Genomic DNA, 14,129 nt, shown 5'->3' on the forward strand with positions numbered 1-14,129 from the left:
AGACGTGTAGATGCATCACTTAGGGACATGTTTTAGTGGTGGGCTTGGAAATACTACATTAATGGTTATATTAATTGTCCTTACAGTTCTTTTCCAATGCAAATGATTCTATGGTTCCATAATAGGAGTTGCAGGCTCATGCATTAAAAGGGTAGCCTGTGCCCAAGAGTGTTTTCAAACTTCAGAATAAATTTTAGAACTGTTTTCTCCTGCTTTAAAAAGAACAACTACAGTCCTGGCTGAAAGCACATAACAGGGGTACAGATATTACTGACAGAGCTGAATCACTAGCCAAGAATTCAAAAAGTACTCTATCTCCAGTGATGTTCCCTGATTATTATTCCAGTTTGAAAAACAGTCACAGAAGTGGGTAACCCAAGAATTAAAATTTTCCTTGTATTATTTGAAGTGGTTTGCACAGTTTCACAGCAGTTCCTGTGTGTCAAACAGGCTTTCATTATCTTACACTCTGGAAGAGCGAAGGTTTTACAGCAAGATACTGCATATATATCTGATATTCTAGAAAATTTGTAAGTGTTTTAACAGACACAAAAAAATGCTCAATTATATTGCAAAGGAAAATAGTTTAATCTTTTTTCCCTTATTTTATAATTCTTAAAATGCTTAGATGCAAGCAGTCCCTTACATGCCCCTTAAATTTTCTGGCTTTCTTCTCAAATGCCACCTGTATTCATTGTAATCCCACAAAGAAAAAACAAAATAAAATAAAGAAGAGACAAAACTTTGATAGGTCTTGAAATGTGAGCACTGTTACTTCAGTCAGTTGAGAGGACAGTCTATAATCTTTCATGAGATTCTGGTTACATTTTTTTGACATTGTTTTGAGATTTACTTAACCAGAAAATGGAAACATGGCAACAAAAATTAGAATGGAGATCTCTGAGGCTGATGGGCTGATAATTGGCTTTCTTCATATTAGCCTGAAGGTTAGGTGATAAAAGCCCTTTACAGTCCTATTACATTTTTCCTTTTGTAACATTCTACTACAAGATAATCTTCAGTATTTCACAAATTTTGCTTATTCATATGGATGGATGAACTTCTTAAATGGTGATCTAGGCATTAAAGAACTCCTACTGTACTATTCAGTTGCAACAGCCAAAAGCTGGCATTGGCTTTCTCAAAGCTAGGCAAGGGTAGAGCTGCTTTCTGTTCTGCTTTATTTCATCTTCACAAAACTTTATTTCAGTTTTATTCTGACCTTCTGATATTCTTTCAGAAGTCTTTGGATGATTAGCATCTTTTTCTCTGCAGAACTGAGATGCTGAACACATTCAAATCCCCCACTGCACAGCAGCACATGCTGAGAAGAATTAAATAATACAGCTAATTACACAGCTAAGATACATACCTCTAAGTGACTATCATAGCCTTTGGTCAGTTAACAGTTAAAGTAAATAATCTGAACTCTTTTGTGTCTTTCTTTGCTATATTTCAGAAGTCAATCAATTTCCAAAGCTGGGGAAAATTGCATCCCTATAGAGTTTCTTCGGACACAGAAGGTATTCACATAATATAAGCTAATATGAGCAAGACTGACTCTTACACTTCCACTTATTACTGTTAGCAATATTAATCATGAATTTACAGCCTCTACATTCCATGTTCCATAAAATGAAATGTCGGTGGTATTACAAAAGGTCTAAGCCTATTTAAAAACATTAATGCCATCAATAAATATGACTATTTGCTCATAAGGCTAGACATTGTAAGTGCCAAGTTCAACTTCTCACTTGATTATGATAAGCTTCTTCTGTTTCAGTTGAGGAAAAAACTAAAACCTGCTTCTCAATTTGTTTCCTCAGCTTAATCTTCAGTTTAATACTCATTTCAGTATTAACCCTGATTAGCTTTATTGATGTTTAGAATATTTGGGCCCAAGTGATCCATTTGTCTGAAAGAAAAGCATTTCTTTTTAACACAGATGTAATAGCAAGCAAAAGCAAATGTTTTCAAGACACTATAAAAAACACATATCGAATCCCATGGATGTTGCTCATAAATATATCTAAAAGTGCTTCACAGAATTGTAATTAGCTTGACATAAACAAGCAGGTTGGCTGCTGAAAGCCCACAGCGCAGTGTTTGTGGCTTGTGATTTCCAAAAACAACTGTTTCAATTTTTTTAATGCCTCAAGGCAATGGACAGTGTGTGCTTCTTCTAAGTCTTTTGCTACTGAAAATCACAATACCTTGTGGCTGCTGACCACAAGGGAGAATTAATATGAGGGTATGAACTTGAATTAGCAGTCTGTAAACAATTCCTTTACACCCTTGCAAACAAGCAATCAAAATATCAATATATTGATTTACAGATAACTAATGAACTTGTCTGAATGCTCAGGTGATCAAAACACTTCCTTTATCTCCAGCAAATGCAGATGATCAGAAGTGCTTTACCAGACCACATTTCTCAACTATTACGGTAAGCAGTGAGCAACCACAATCAGCTGGAAATCATACCCTTTGATATTCCCATATCTCATACATCACATGTTGTTTTCCTTTGTTTCTGTTTCATGCAGCTCTTGTAAAAAAATGATAATATTAATAAAAAAGAATTTCTGCAAATATTTTGGTGAATTAGGTTCCCTGTGACATATTAGCCTACTACATGTAATGTGGATGGGCACTTGGATGACTGCCAGGGAATAATGGAAACCAAGAACCATAGAATAGTTAGGGTTGGAAAGGACCTTAAGATCATCTACTTCCAACCCCCCTGCCATGAACAGGGACACGTCCCATTGGACATTTGTGAATTCTGGAAGTTTCACATGGATGTATGTTCACTGGCACTGTCAAAATCAGCCTGTGAACTAGCCATGCCCAACTTGATTGAAATAATTAACAGCAACTAATATTTAATTCACAAAGAAATTTCCATACCATCATAACCCAGCCGAGTCCAAGCAGTTCAGGTGTAAAGCTGGACCACCTAAAGAGGTCTTTTCATGCTCAGAAAAAAAGAAAAATAAATCATTAAAATATTTCAGGTAAGTTCCATCCAGTTGGACACAGGCACATCCAACAGCACCCCCCTTCCCAAACCAACAAAGTAAGTTCATATGTATAAACAAGGTGAGCCTTTGTAGTTGTGCTTGATATGAAAGGCTTGAATAATTACTTGCCATTTAACAAGTCCTATGCTTGGATTTTGGAGGAGTTGTCATTCTTAAAAGGATCCTGATGTAGAGAACCCATAGGGAAAGTAGTGAATATTGTTCATGTTGACTTTAGCAAGGCTTTCAACATTATCACCCACAACATCCTCACAGAGAAGCTGATGAAATCCAGACTGGATGAACAGACAGTGAGGTGTATCGAAAACTGAATGAACTGCCAAGTCATCAGCCTCATGAAGTCCAGTTCCAGGCCAGTCAATTGCAGAGTACTCAAGACGTTGATAGAGCAATATTGGGTAATATCATCATTAGTAACTTGGATTAGGACAGAGTGCATACTCAGCAAAGTTGCAGATGATACAGAACTGGGAGGTGTGGTTCACATACCACATGAAACGGAAACACGGCCTGTGTTTCAATTCAGCAGGCTGACGAAATGGGCTGACTAGAATTTCATGAAGCACAGCAAAGGGAAATCACAAGTCCTGCATCTCAGTCTATTTCCCAGTATTATGCAGGGGAACAAGTGGCTGAGAAGCATTCTTGTGAAAAAAAATTGAGGATCCGGTTGGACATCAGGCTGAATAGGAACCTGCAGTGTGCCCTTGCAGCAAAGAAGGCCAACTACCTTAGAATCATAGAATCATAGAATAGTTAAGGTTGGAAAGGACCTTAAGATCATCTAGTTCCAACCTCCCTGCCATGGACAGGGACACCTCACACTAAACCATCTCACCCAAGGTTTCGTCCAACTTTGCTTTGAATGCCTCCAGGGATGGAGACAATCTCCCTGGGCAACCTATTCCAGTGCCTCACCACCCTAACAGGAAAGAATTTCCTCCTTATATCCAATCTAAACTTCCCCTGTTTAAGTTTTAACCCATTACCCCTTGTCCTGTCACTACAGTGTCTAATGAAGAGTCCCTCCCCAGCATCCTTGTATGCCCCCTTCAGATGCTGGAAGGCTGCTATGAGGTCTCCACGAGGCCTTCTCTTCTCCAGGCTGAAGAGCTCCAACTTTCTCAGCCTAACTTCATATGGGAGGGGCTCCCGTCCCCTGATCATCCCCATGGCCCTCCTCTGGACTTGTTCCAACAGTTCCATGTCCTTTTTATGTTGAGGACACCAGAACTGTACACAATACTCCAAGTGAGGTCTCACAAGAGCAGAGTAAAAGGGCAGGATCACCTCCTTCGACCTGCTGGTCACGATCCTTTTGATGCAGCCCAGGATACGGTTGCTTTCTGGGCTGCAAGCACACACTGAGGCTGGCTCATGTTCATTTTCTCATTGACCAGCACCCCGAAGTCTTTCTCTGCAGGGCTGCTCTGAATCCCTTCTCTGCCCAACCTGTAGCTGTGCCTGGGATTGCTCTGACCCAGGTGTAGGACCTTGTACTTGGCTTGGTTAAACTTCATCAGGTTGGCATCAGCTCACCTCACAAGCGTGTCAAGGTCCCTCTGGATGGCATTCCCTCCAGGGTATAAACCAAACCACAGGGTATCAACCGAACCACACAGCTTGGTGTTATCGGCAAACTTGCTGAGGGCGCACTCAATCCCACTGTCCATGTCAGCGACAAAGATGTTGGACAAGACCGGTCCCAACACCGATCCCTGAGCGACGCCACTTGTTACTGGTCTCCAGGTGGACATTGAGCCATTGACCACAACTCTGTGTGAGGGCATCCAGCCAGTTCTTTATCCACCAAGTAGTCCATCCATCAAATTGATGTCGCTCCAATTTAGAGACAAGGATGTCATGCGGGACACTGTCGAATGCTTTGCACAGTTCCAGGTAGATGACATCAACTGCTCTGCCCCTGTCCATCAGTTCTGTAGCCCCATCATAGAAGGCCACCAAATTGGTCAGGCAGGATTTCCCCTCAGTGAAGCCATGCTGGCTGTCACCAAGCGCCTTGTTGTTTTTCATGTGCCTTAGCATGTCATCCAGGAGAATCTGCTCCAAGGTTTTGCCAGGCACAGAGGTGAGACTGACTGGTCTGTCGTTCCCTGGGTCATCCATTTTCCCCTTCTTGAAAATGGGGGTTATATTTCCCTTTTTCCAGTCATTGGGAACTTCACCTGACTGCCACGATTTTTCAAATATGACTGCCAGTGGTTTAGCAACTTCATTTGCCAGCTCCCTCAGGACCCATGGATGGATTTCATGAGGACCCATGGACTTGTGCACATTCAGGTTCTTAAGATGGTCTCGAACCAGATCCTCTCCTACAGTGGGCCCAAGGTCTTCATTCTCACAGTCCCTGTGCCTGCTTTCCAAGTCGTGGGTGGTGCGATCAGAGCCTTTGCCAGTGAAGACCAAGGAAAAAAGTCATTCAGAACCTCTGCCTTCTCCAAGTCCTGTGTAGCCAGTTCTCCCGAGAGCTTCTTGAGGGGGCCTACATTGTCCTTAGTCTTTTTTTTTACTCACTATGTACCTGTAGAATCCCTTCCTATAACATCCTTAGCCAAGTTTAATTCTAACTGGGCCTTAGCTTTCCTAACCTGGTGCCTAGCTTCCCGGACAACATCCCTATATTCTTCCCATGCCACCTGTCCTTGCTTCCACCTTTTATAAGCCTCTTTTTTCCTTTGAATTTTCCTCAGGAGCTCCTTATCCATACAAGGATGTCTCCTGGCCCTCCTGCTGCACTTTCTTCTAGTTGGGATGAAACACTCCTGAGCTTGTAGCAGGTCATCCTTGAATACCAGCCAACAGTCTTGGGCCCCCCTGCCCTCTAGGGCTATATCCCATGGAACCTTACTAAGCAGGTTCCTGAAGAGGCCAAAGTCTGCTCTCCTGAAGTCCAGGGCAGTGAGCTTGCTACACACGCTTCTCACTGTCCTGAGGATCTTGAATTCGACCATCTCATGGTTGCTGCATCCAAGGCTGCCCTGGAGCATCACATTTCCAACGAGCCCTTCCCTGTTGGTGAGCACGAGGTCAAGCATGGCACCTCCTCTTGTCAGCTCCTCTATTACTTGCAGAAGGAAGTTGTCTTCCACACAGTCGAGGAACCTCCTGGATTGCTTGTCCCTCCAACAAGTGTCAGGGTGGTTGAAGTCCCCCATGAGAACAAGGGCCTGAAAGTGAGAGGCTTTTCCTATCTGTCTATAGAGTGCTTCATCAACAGGTTCCTCTTGATCAGGCCATCTGTAACAGATCCCTACAGTAATGGGGAACCATCGCTGTTTAACCCTGACCCACAAACTCTCTGTTGACTGATCACCTGTCCCCAGACAGAGTTCCGTACCCTCCAGCCTATCCCTAACATAAAGGGCAACTCCCCCTCCCCGCTTGCCAGGCCTGTCTTTTCTAAAGAGCCTGTAACCTTCCATTCCAACACTCCAGCCTTAGGAGCCACTCCTCCATGTTTCTGTGATGCCTGTTATATCATACCTCCGTAGATGTGCACACATCTCTAATTCCTCTTGTTTGTTCCCCATGCTACAGGTGTTTGTATAGAGGCATCTGAGCTGAGCTCCAAATGAAGCCGGCTCATTGGCTGGAATATCTCTACATTGCTGCGAGTGTTTATTATAGGTGTTGGCAACTGACTGGGTGTGTTGGGATGGAATGATTTCCCCTCCCTCAACGCATCTAGGTTAAAGCATCCTTGACAAGTCTGGCAAGCCTCCTACCAAAACCACAGCAGCTCCACCAGCCCCCAGTAGACCTGGCCTACAAACTTGGGTCCCATGTTCAAGACACCCAAACCCCTGACTGTGACACCACCCTTCTAACCATTTATTAACCTGGGCAATCCTCCGAGCCTTTTTAACATCCTCCCCTGTATTCTGGAGAATTGACAAAAAGACTATCTGAGCTCCAGAGCCCCTAACCACCTCTCCCAGAGCTCTATAGTCCTTCTTTATGTTCCCCAGGCTACTACTATCTATATCCCTAGCACCCACGTGTATCACTAGAAGTGGGTAATAGTCCGTGGGACTTAGAGCAGTCATCCTCTCTGCAACATCCCTCATCCGTGCCCCTGGTAGGCAACACACATCCCTTGAGACCAGGTCAGGCCAACAGATGAGTGCTTCTGTCCCTTACCTTCTGGAAGGCAATCCTTGGAAAGAACCAAAAACCAACTAGACACAGCCCTGAGCAACCTGATCTAGTTAATCCTGATCTGATCAGGGAAGGTGGACTAGATGATCTCAAGAGGTCCTGTTCAATCTTAACTATTAAGATTTAAATCTTAATGATCTGTGATTCTTTAAATGGATTAAAATAGAAGAACCTCTTGCTATTTCTTACATAGAAACGAACCTGTATCAAATTGAATTATTTCTTTTAGATTCAGCAATTGCTTTCTTTTGCTTGTTATTTACATTTTCCAGCTTTCCTAACCTTGATCACATCCAGTTCTCACAGTTCTTTTCACTCTTGTCTTCTATTGATCTTAGAAATACGAACTCATTATTTAAAGAGAGCAGTACCTCCTCAGGCAAATCAGACTGAAGTCTCATGTGTGAAGTTATCTCCTCAGAGAATCTTGAAATCTTGTCAGCCGTAGCACTCTAAGTCATGATCCACTCTCATAGCTGAAGACTTTGTGAAGGGGCAGAGTAGAATGCTGTGCCTACAAATTCATTTCTTAGACACTGATGAACATGTAAAACTGGAAGATAATAGTAAAGCAAGACTAAATTTGTTGGTTCCATAATGTGATGTCTGAGAATCCTTGTGTCTGAGGAGTTTACTCACACAGTTGGTGCCAAGTAAACTTCCCATTGTCTGTGGCCGCATTTCCAACAAACCTTGTTCTGCCACAGAGATGTTGCTGCTTAGTTTCCTCTCATGACACTTTCTGTATAACCAGTTTCAACCCCATTAATCCAAAGCATTCCTAGGTATGTGTAAATGGGGTTTTCTGCAGGTAGAAGGATGTGCTGCATCTGCAAGGAAATATTACAAGAACAAAGGGATTAGTCAGTTCTATTTTCATAACAGTATTTAAAGAAATATTTCCCACTAATGCAAGTTTTCATCGGGTACTTGTTTATACAAACTAAGAAATACCTTATACGTTTCTGATAAAAATGTTTACATAGAGAGAAAGACAGTGTTCTAGTAAGATGGTAATATTTTTTCCAGAAACAAGTCTCTGAGAAAAATATGAAAGTGAAAAATGCTTACTTAACTTATGTTTGTTAATTCTGAAACTATGTTTCCTTCTTTCTCACTTTTTTTGAGTAAAGGCAGAAATGACACAATGAAGAAATTTTTCTTTAGAGTTTATCTTATAGTAACTAAAGTATTAAACAAGAAAAGAACCTAACATACTTAATTTTTTTTTTTGTAAGCCTTGCAGCCCATATTTTTGGACCCAGTTAGATCACTGAAGCTTCTTATAAGCAGCTGAATTTGTGGCTACTCAACAGCAATAATCTTTGAACCTTCTGGTCTTATATTTTAGTTTTCACTTATTTTTCTTTTATCCTATCTATGGTTGCAATTGCCTCATGGCATCTCCATCTTTCAGCAAATAAATTTTAGCAACAGCTAATCAGAACTTAAAAATATATTTAGTTGTTACATTGTATAAATTTATTTTTCTTCTTCTTTTTAACCCAGTAAGTTCCTGGAAAATGCTACTTGTTGTGATCATTAAAATTTTTAACTCACATTGCCTTGCCTAGCAGTTTCTGCTAGCTTTTGTTTAATAACCAGGTCAGTTCCGTTCTTGTAAGCTTGAACAAGTTACTTGGTTTTAAACTCATTCAGAAAGAGCTATCCTCTTAGGCAGGACTGTCATAAACCCCCCAGATTTATGAAAACTGGTCTATTTTCCATTCTGTTTGACCTCATGCTCAGAATATTGTAGTGTTCCTAAAAAAGGCCAGCAAACCACCCACCAACACCAGCACCGACAACCAAACACTGAACAATTTAACAAGCTATTCTACTGAGAGATTAACTGGCTACATACAAAATTTTCATTTATGGTAGACTTTGTAAAGTTGCTGAGGTAAATACATTTGAGAGTGGTACTGATTTCAGAAGGTGCAGCAGGTCCCTTCTCGGCATCATCTTCTGGCTATGGTATGAACATCTTTCCTAATGTCAGGGTTTGAGTTCATGACAACAGTAGGAGCCTTTTGCTGGCCTTAGTGGCCTTCACTTTAGCCGCTGGATTTGGCATTATATATATCAGTATGTAATGCATCATGGTCACTCAAAATAATTTCAAGTATTGAAGAGTGGATGAGGGATTGTCCAAATAAAGTCTTGATGCAGATAGTCATTACATTATAGCTTTAAGGAAAAGTTAGTCTTGGTACTCCCTACAAATCAGCCCCTGCTCCAACCTACAGAAAACAGACTGGCTTCAGTAAGCCAATGTATTTTGACAAGCAGAAAATCTACTACCTGCAGTTATTGTATTGTGCAGGTGTAAAATCTACTCTTGCTTACCAGTGGTGATAAAGACTGTATCAAGTTCTAGACAAATTAGGAGAAAAATTCTGTGATCAGAAGTTTCATTTTTTTTTTCTATGACCATAATGGTCCATGCCAAAGAGAATCATCATTCTGCTGTCATCTACTGGATGCAAGAAAAGATTTTCTGAGTTAATTTATTAATAAGAGGGAGGAAAGGGGAATATCTAGAAGGGGACGTGACAGAAGAGCTGTGAGTAAACAAAGAACTCTTAGCTCAGAAGTACACAAGAGGAAAGAGAAAGAAACGTGCCTTCCCAAAGATTCTCAAAACACATCCTGGTTTTAATGTAGCAAGCACAGTGGGCTCTTAGACCGGGTCTCAAAAGTTGCAGTTTCATTGTCGTCTGTGACTAACTTTTGTGACTCACTTTTCTGTCTATGAAATAGGGAAACCACAAGTCACCTGGGGATAACAAAAGATACTTTGTAAAGCATTCTGAGATCACTGTTGAGAAGCGCTCAGAAGAGCAGTGCACTGCTCATTACTATAGTTTTTCTTGCTTAATATTTTTTAAAGGGGTTCCACTTTTTCTTGTGCTGCTCCAGCTTTTTGCAGCATGAGCACGTATGTAATTATTAAATATACATAAATGGAGTGAATTTCAAGTGCCAGGAGTGGGCACACATGCTCCTTATTCAGAATTTCATAAGGGGTGTTAATATGCAGAGTTGGTGTGTGCACTTGGCAGCTGCACTGACATGATAGAGTGTCAGCTTCTTTGTTAATGATCCGCATAGGAAAGTATCCCCACATAGGCCTTCACAATTGACATACCATTACAGTCTATTGCGTCAATAATCCATGCATTCAAGTGCTCCCCACTCTTCCAGGCAAGCCTGACACAACAGCCTATAATAGCTCTATGCAGTATGTGATCAGGAGGCCTTGATATTAGAGTATGATGACTCTGAAAGAGACGATATGGTCTAGCGTGTAAATGATCCATGTATTTTAAGTATACTCATCCTCAAGGGTCTTTGGATCTGACACAGTCTCAAGGCGAGTTTCCTTTTCCAAAAAAAAAATTACACAGGATATTTGGATTTTAAAACAAAAACTTTTCTTCTTGAAAAATTACAGCAGAAATGTAGGCTGACATCCCTAACATCTGTGTAGGGAACTGAAGCTGGAAATTGCTATGAAGTCCTGTTCCATCCTGATGACATTAAAATGGCACCTTCTTCCTCAGTGACAGCTCCCTATGGATCGAATAGCGTAAGATGCCTGCTGCAGCAAGAATAACCTGTGACTCTTTTAGTGCTCCTCAGTCAATGAGCCAAATCTTTGTCTACACTACTATCACTGCTGTGACCACAAGAGAGTGGAAGCACAACCAGATCAGTTAATATCACTACCAAGAGCAGTTATCAGCTCAGCATGGCATGGAGCTTTGTCTGCCTCAGTAGGTTGGTGAGTATTCACTCAGGAAATGCTGAACTCCCTGTTGTTCTAGCTAGGAGGTTTGTGGCATTTGAATTAACTAATTTTCAAGCTAGCTTTCATATGTTGACAGCCTATTTCAGTGCTTGTGGTTTGGTCATACACTAAGCATTAATGATACACTCTTTTACGTGTGCCAGCTGTAATCCATCAGGTTACTAAGTTCTGGATGTTACTTTCCAAGAAGCAAAAATAAACACACAAAAGAATGAAAAAGAACTGAAAAATGATTTACTGGCAGTGTCTGTTAAGACATCCACAGAGAGCAGTTTGAATACAGGGAGATATGCATAGAGGCAACAGCTGGTAGCAGCTGTAGGTCAGTCTAAAAGTTCACCACATGATTTCTATCATGTTGCAACAAGATGTCAATTTACTGGTTTTGCTGAATTTTCTAGGTAACTGTCAGGCTGATTTAACGATAGTGCTATTTAAGCAGCTCTTAGAGACACATAGTGCCTTAAAAGCTTTCTTAGTCCATCAGCCCTTGATTTTGAGGAGTGCTTATGTGTATATTTTGCAGTGATACGGTCCTCTAACACAAGAAACCATTATCCAAACACTGACTGTTACACAACTATCAGAAATCATACTAGGTTAGAGCAAACCTTTAGTTCTTTGTTCAGCATGCATCCTTTAGTGCACTTCCTTTCTGTCATTCAGCCCAATGAGACTTGGAATAATTTTTCTTGCTTACCTACTGGTTTCATAAAGTTGCAGCTTCCTTCTAGTTTGTTTGATTTTGTTTTGTTTTTTTCAGTTTTGTATTTTTTTTCCCCAAAATGTGTTGGGTAGTCATTCTAAATAACTCTGAAGTGGAGAAATCTACAATCTAAATAGCTACGAAGTGGAGAAAAGCCACTTTTAAAAATAATTTCCCTCTTTTTCTTCTACCCTGTTTTATTTAAGATGGGCTCTTTGCCTACACGCTCTCTGAAGGAGGACATTCTTATAACCCAGCCTATACAGGAAGGAGGTCAGGAAGTTTCTCTCTCCATTAATCCTTCAAACATTTCCTTTCCTACTTCCCACTCACTGAAAGAAGGACTCTTTATTTGTCAGTTACTGTAAGTAGCTTTCCTGAAAAGGAAAAAAAGGGTGCTACAGAGATTCAGTGCGTGTCTCTCTGTTCTTAAAAAGGGAATTGTAAGAAACTGGTTTTGGTGTCATTTAAACATATGCAAAGTGGATATTATATTGTACCATTCTGACTTGTACAAGAATATGGCAATACTTATTTTCTTCTCAAACTGACTACCTTATTATCTTAGCATTCATATGACCATTGTTTAGAAGTCTTTGGAAACAAAGGCTATTTTTAGTTAGTGGCTTCTGTCATTAATATGCATCAAGGCCAGTCTGCAAGCTCTTCTGATATTTTTTTGTAATAAAATTGTAATCATGATGGGTGAGATTCAACTTAGTTGACTACAACTACATGAAAGGCGGGTGTCCAGTTTAAATTAACCTTCTAGTCTCCATTTGCAGTTAGCAGAGAAGTGAGGGCTTCCAAGGGCCAGTAGATCCTACTATTAAATAGACTAATTGGAAATGCTAATCTTTTGAATAGTTAAATTTAGGTGACAGGGATCCTATGCATTTTCTGTTATCTATACATAACATGCTAGAACCTCAAGGCCCCAGCTGGGACTTGGCTGTACTGAATACTGCACTGGCTTAGATGTATGAGTAATGTCATTATGGCTATCAATAGAATTCAGGGGTTTCACACTGTCTAATTTTAGGTACATAACTTGAGTGCTTAAGTGCTTAAGGTCAATGCCTAAACGGAAGTTCTGAATCATTGGTAGAACTTGTCTCCTTCTGCTTATGGTGGAGGGAGTCTGCTACTCTCTTGACATAGGTACCTGTGATTAAGTGGTGTGAATTCTTTTTTTCTCACTATCTTTAATAGCTACTCTGTAAGAGAGATCTTGAAGTTTGCTGTTAATTTGTCTTTGGGTTTGTTGGCTGGTTTGAGGTGTTTTCTCACTTAAATAACAAAAGTGGCTTTATATCTTATTCAGGAAAAAAAAAAGTTAACATTAGTCCCCTCCTGCAGTATGTGGATAAACATGAATTGCCTTCAGAACAGCCTTAATTACTGCCTTCACTGAAATGTTTTGCTGTATCAGGACTACTAAATATCTCAGGTTCACATTCCAACACTATCCCAACAAGGATCAGCAGCACCATAGTTATGCTGTGAAAGGAGAGCTCATTTAGAGTGTGAAAAAGTGGTATATAAGAGAAAATCAGAAATAAATAGCCTCTATCTTGCTTAGATGTTTCCCTCTTTACATGCAAATACTGACATTAATACTATACTTAAGGTTGAGTTTATTATTCAGAAAGTGAGAAATTTCAGATTTAATGTTCCTATTATAATATGAAGGGCTGGAGCACCTCTCCTATGAAGATGGGCTGAGAAAGATGAGTTTATTTAGACTGGAGAAGTCTCTGGGTATACTTTGTAGCAGCCTTCCACTCCCTAAAGGGGGCCTACAAGAAATCTGGAGAGGTGATTTTTACAAGGGCATGTGGTGATAGGACAAGGTGGAATGGCTTTAAGATGAAAAAGTGTAGATTTAGGTTAGGTATTCTTCACTGTGAGGGTAATCAGACATTGGAACAAGTTGCCCAATACAGTTGTGGCTGCCCCATTCCTGGAAGTGTTTAACAGCAGGCTGCACAGGGCTTTCAGCAATCTGGTCTAGTGGGTGGTGTCTGTACCTATGGCATAGGGGTTGGAACTAAATGATCTTTAAGGTCCCTTCCAACCTAAACCATTTCATGATTCCATGAATACTGATTCTATGTGTATTGAACACAAAGTGACAAATGTCCTTATGATGCTGGTCCTGAATTAAGCCATTCTTAGCATATTTGGGGGTGGTTTGCTGTTGTGGATTTCTTGGTTGGTTTGTTGGTTTTTAATATGAGAAGCGCTAAGCTGTGTATTCAATCCTAGTAGACCAGCTGGTTTTCTGTACAAAACTGTTTAGAGCGCTTCGGAGGTCAAGAGATCTACCCTCAAGGGACCAGAATGCTACCAACATAAATAATATATACAGAGTACAACATGAACA

The sequence above is a fragment of the Pezoporus flaviventris genome, unplaced genomic scaffold, assembly GCF_033815535.1.
Source record: "Pezoporus flaviventris isolate CSIRO_AGI_PZ_B2104156 unplaced genomic scaffold, CSIRO_AGI_Pfla_v1 ptg000030l, whole genome shotgun sequence".
NCBI lineage: Eukaryota > Metazoa > Chordata > Aves > Psittaciformes > Psittacidae > Pezoporus > Pezoporus flaviventris.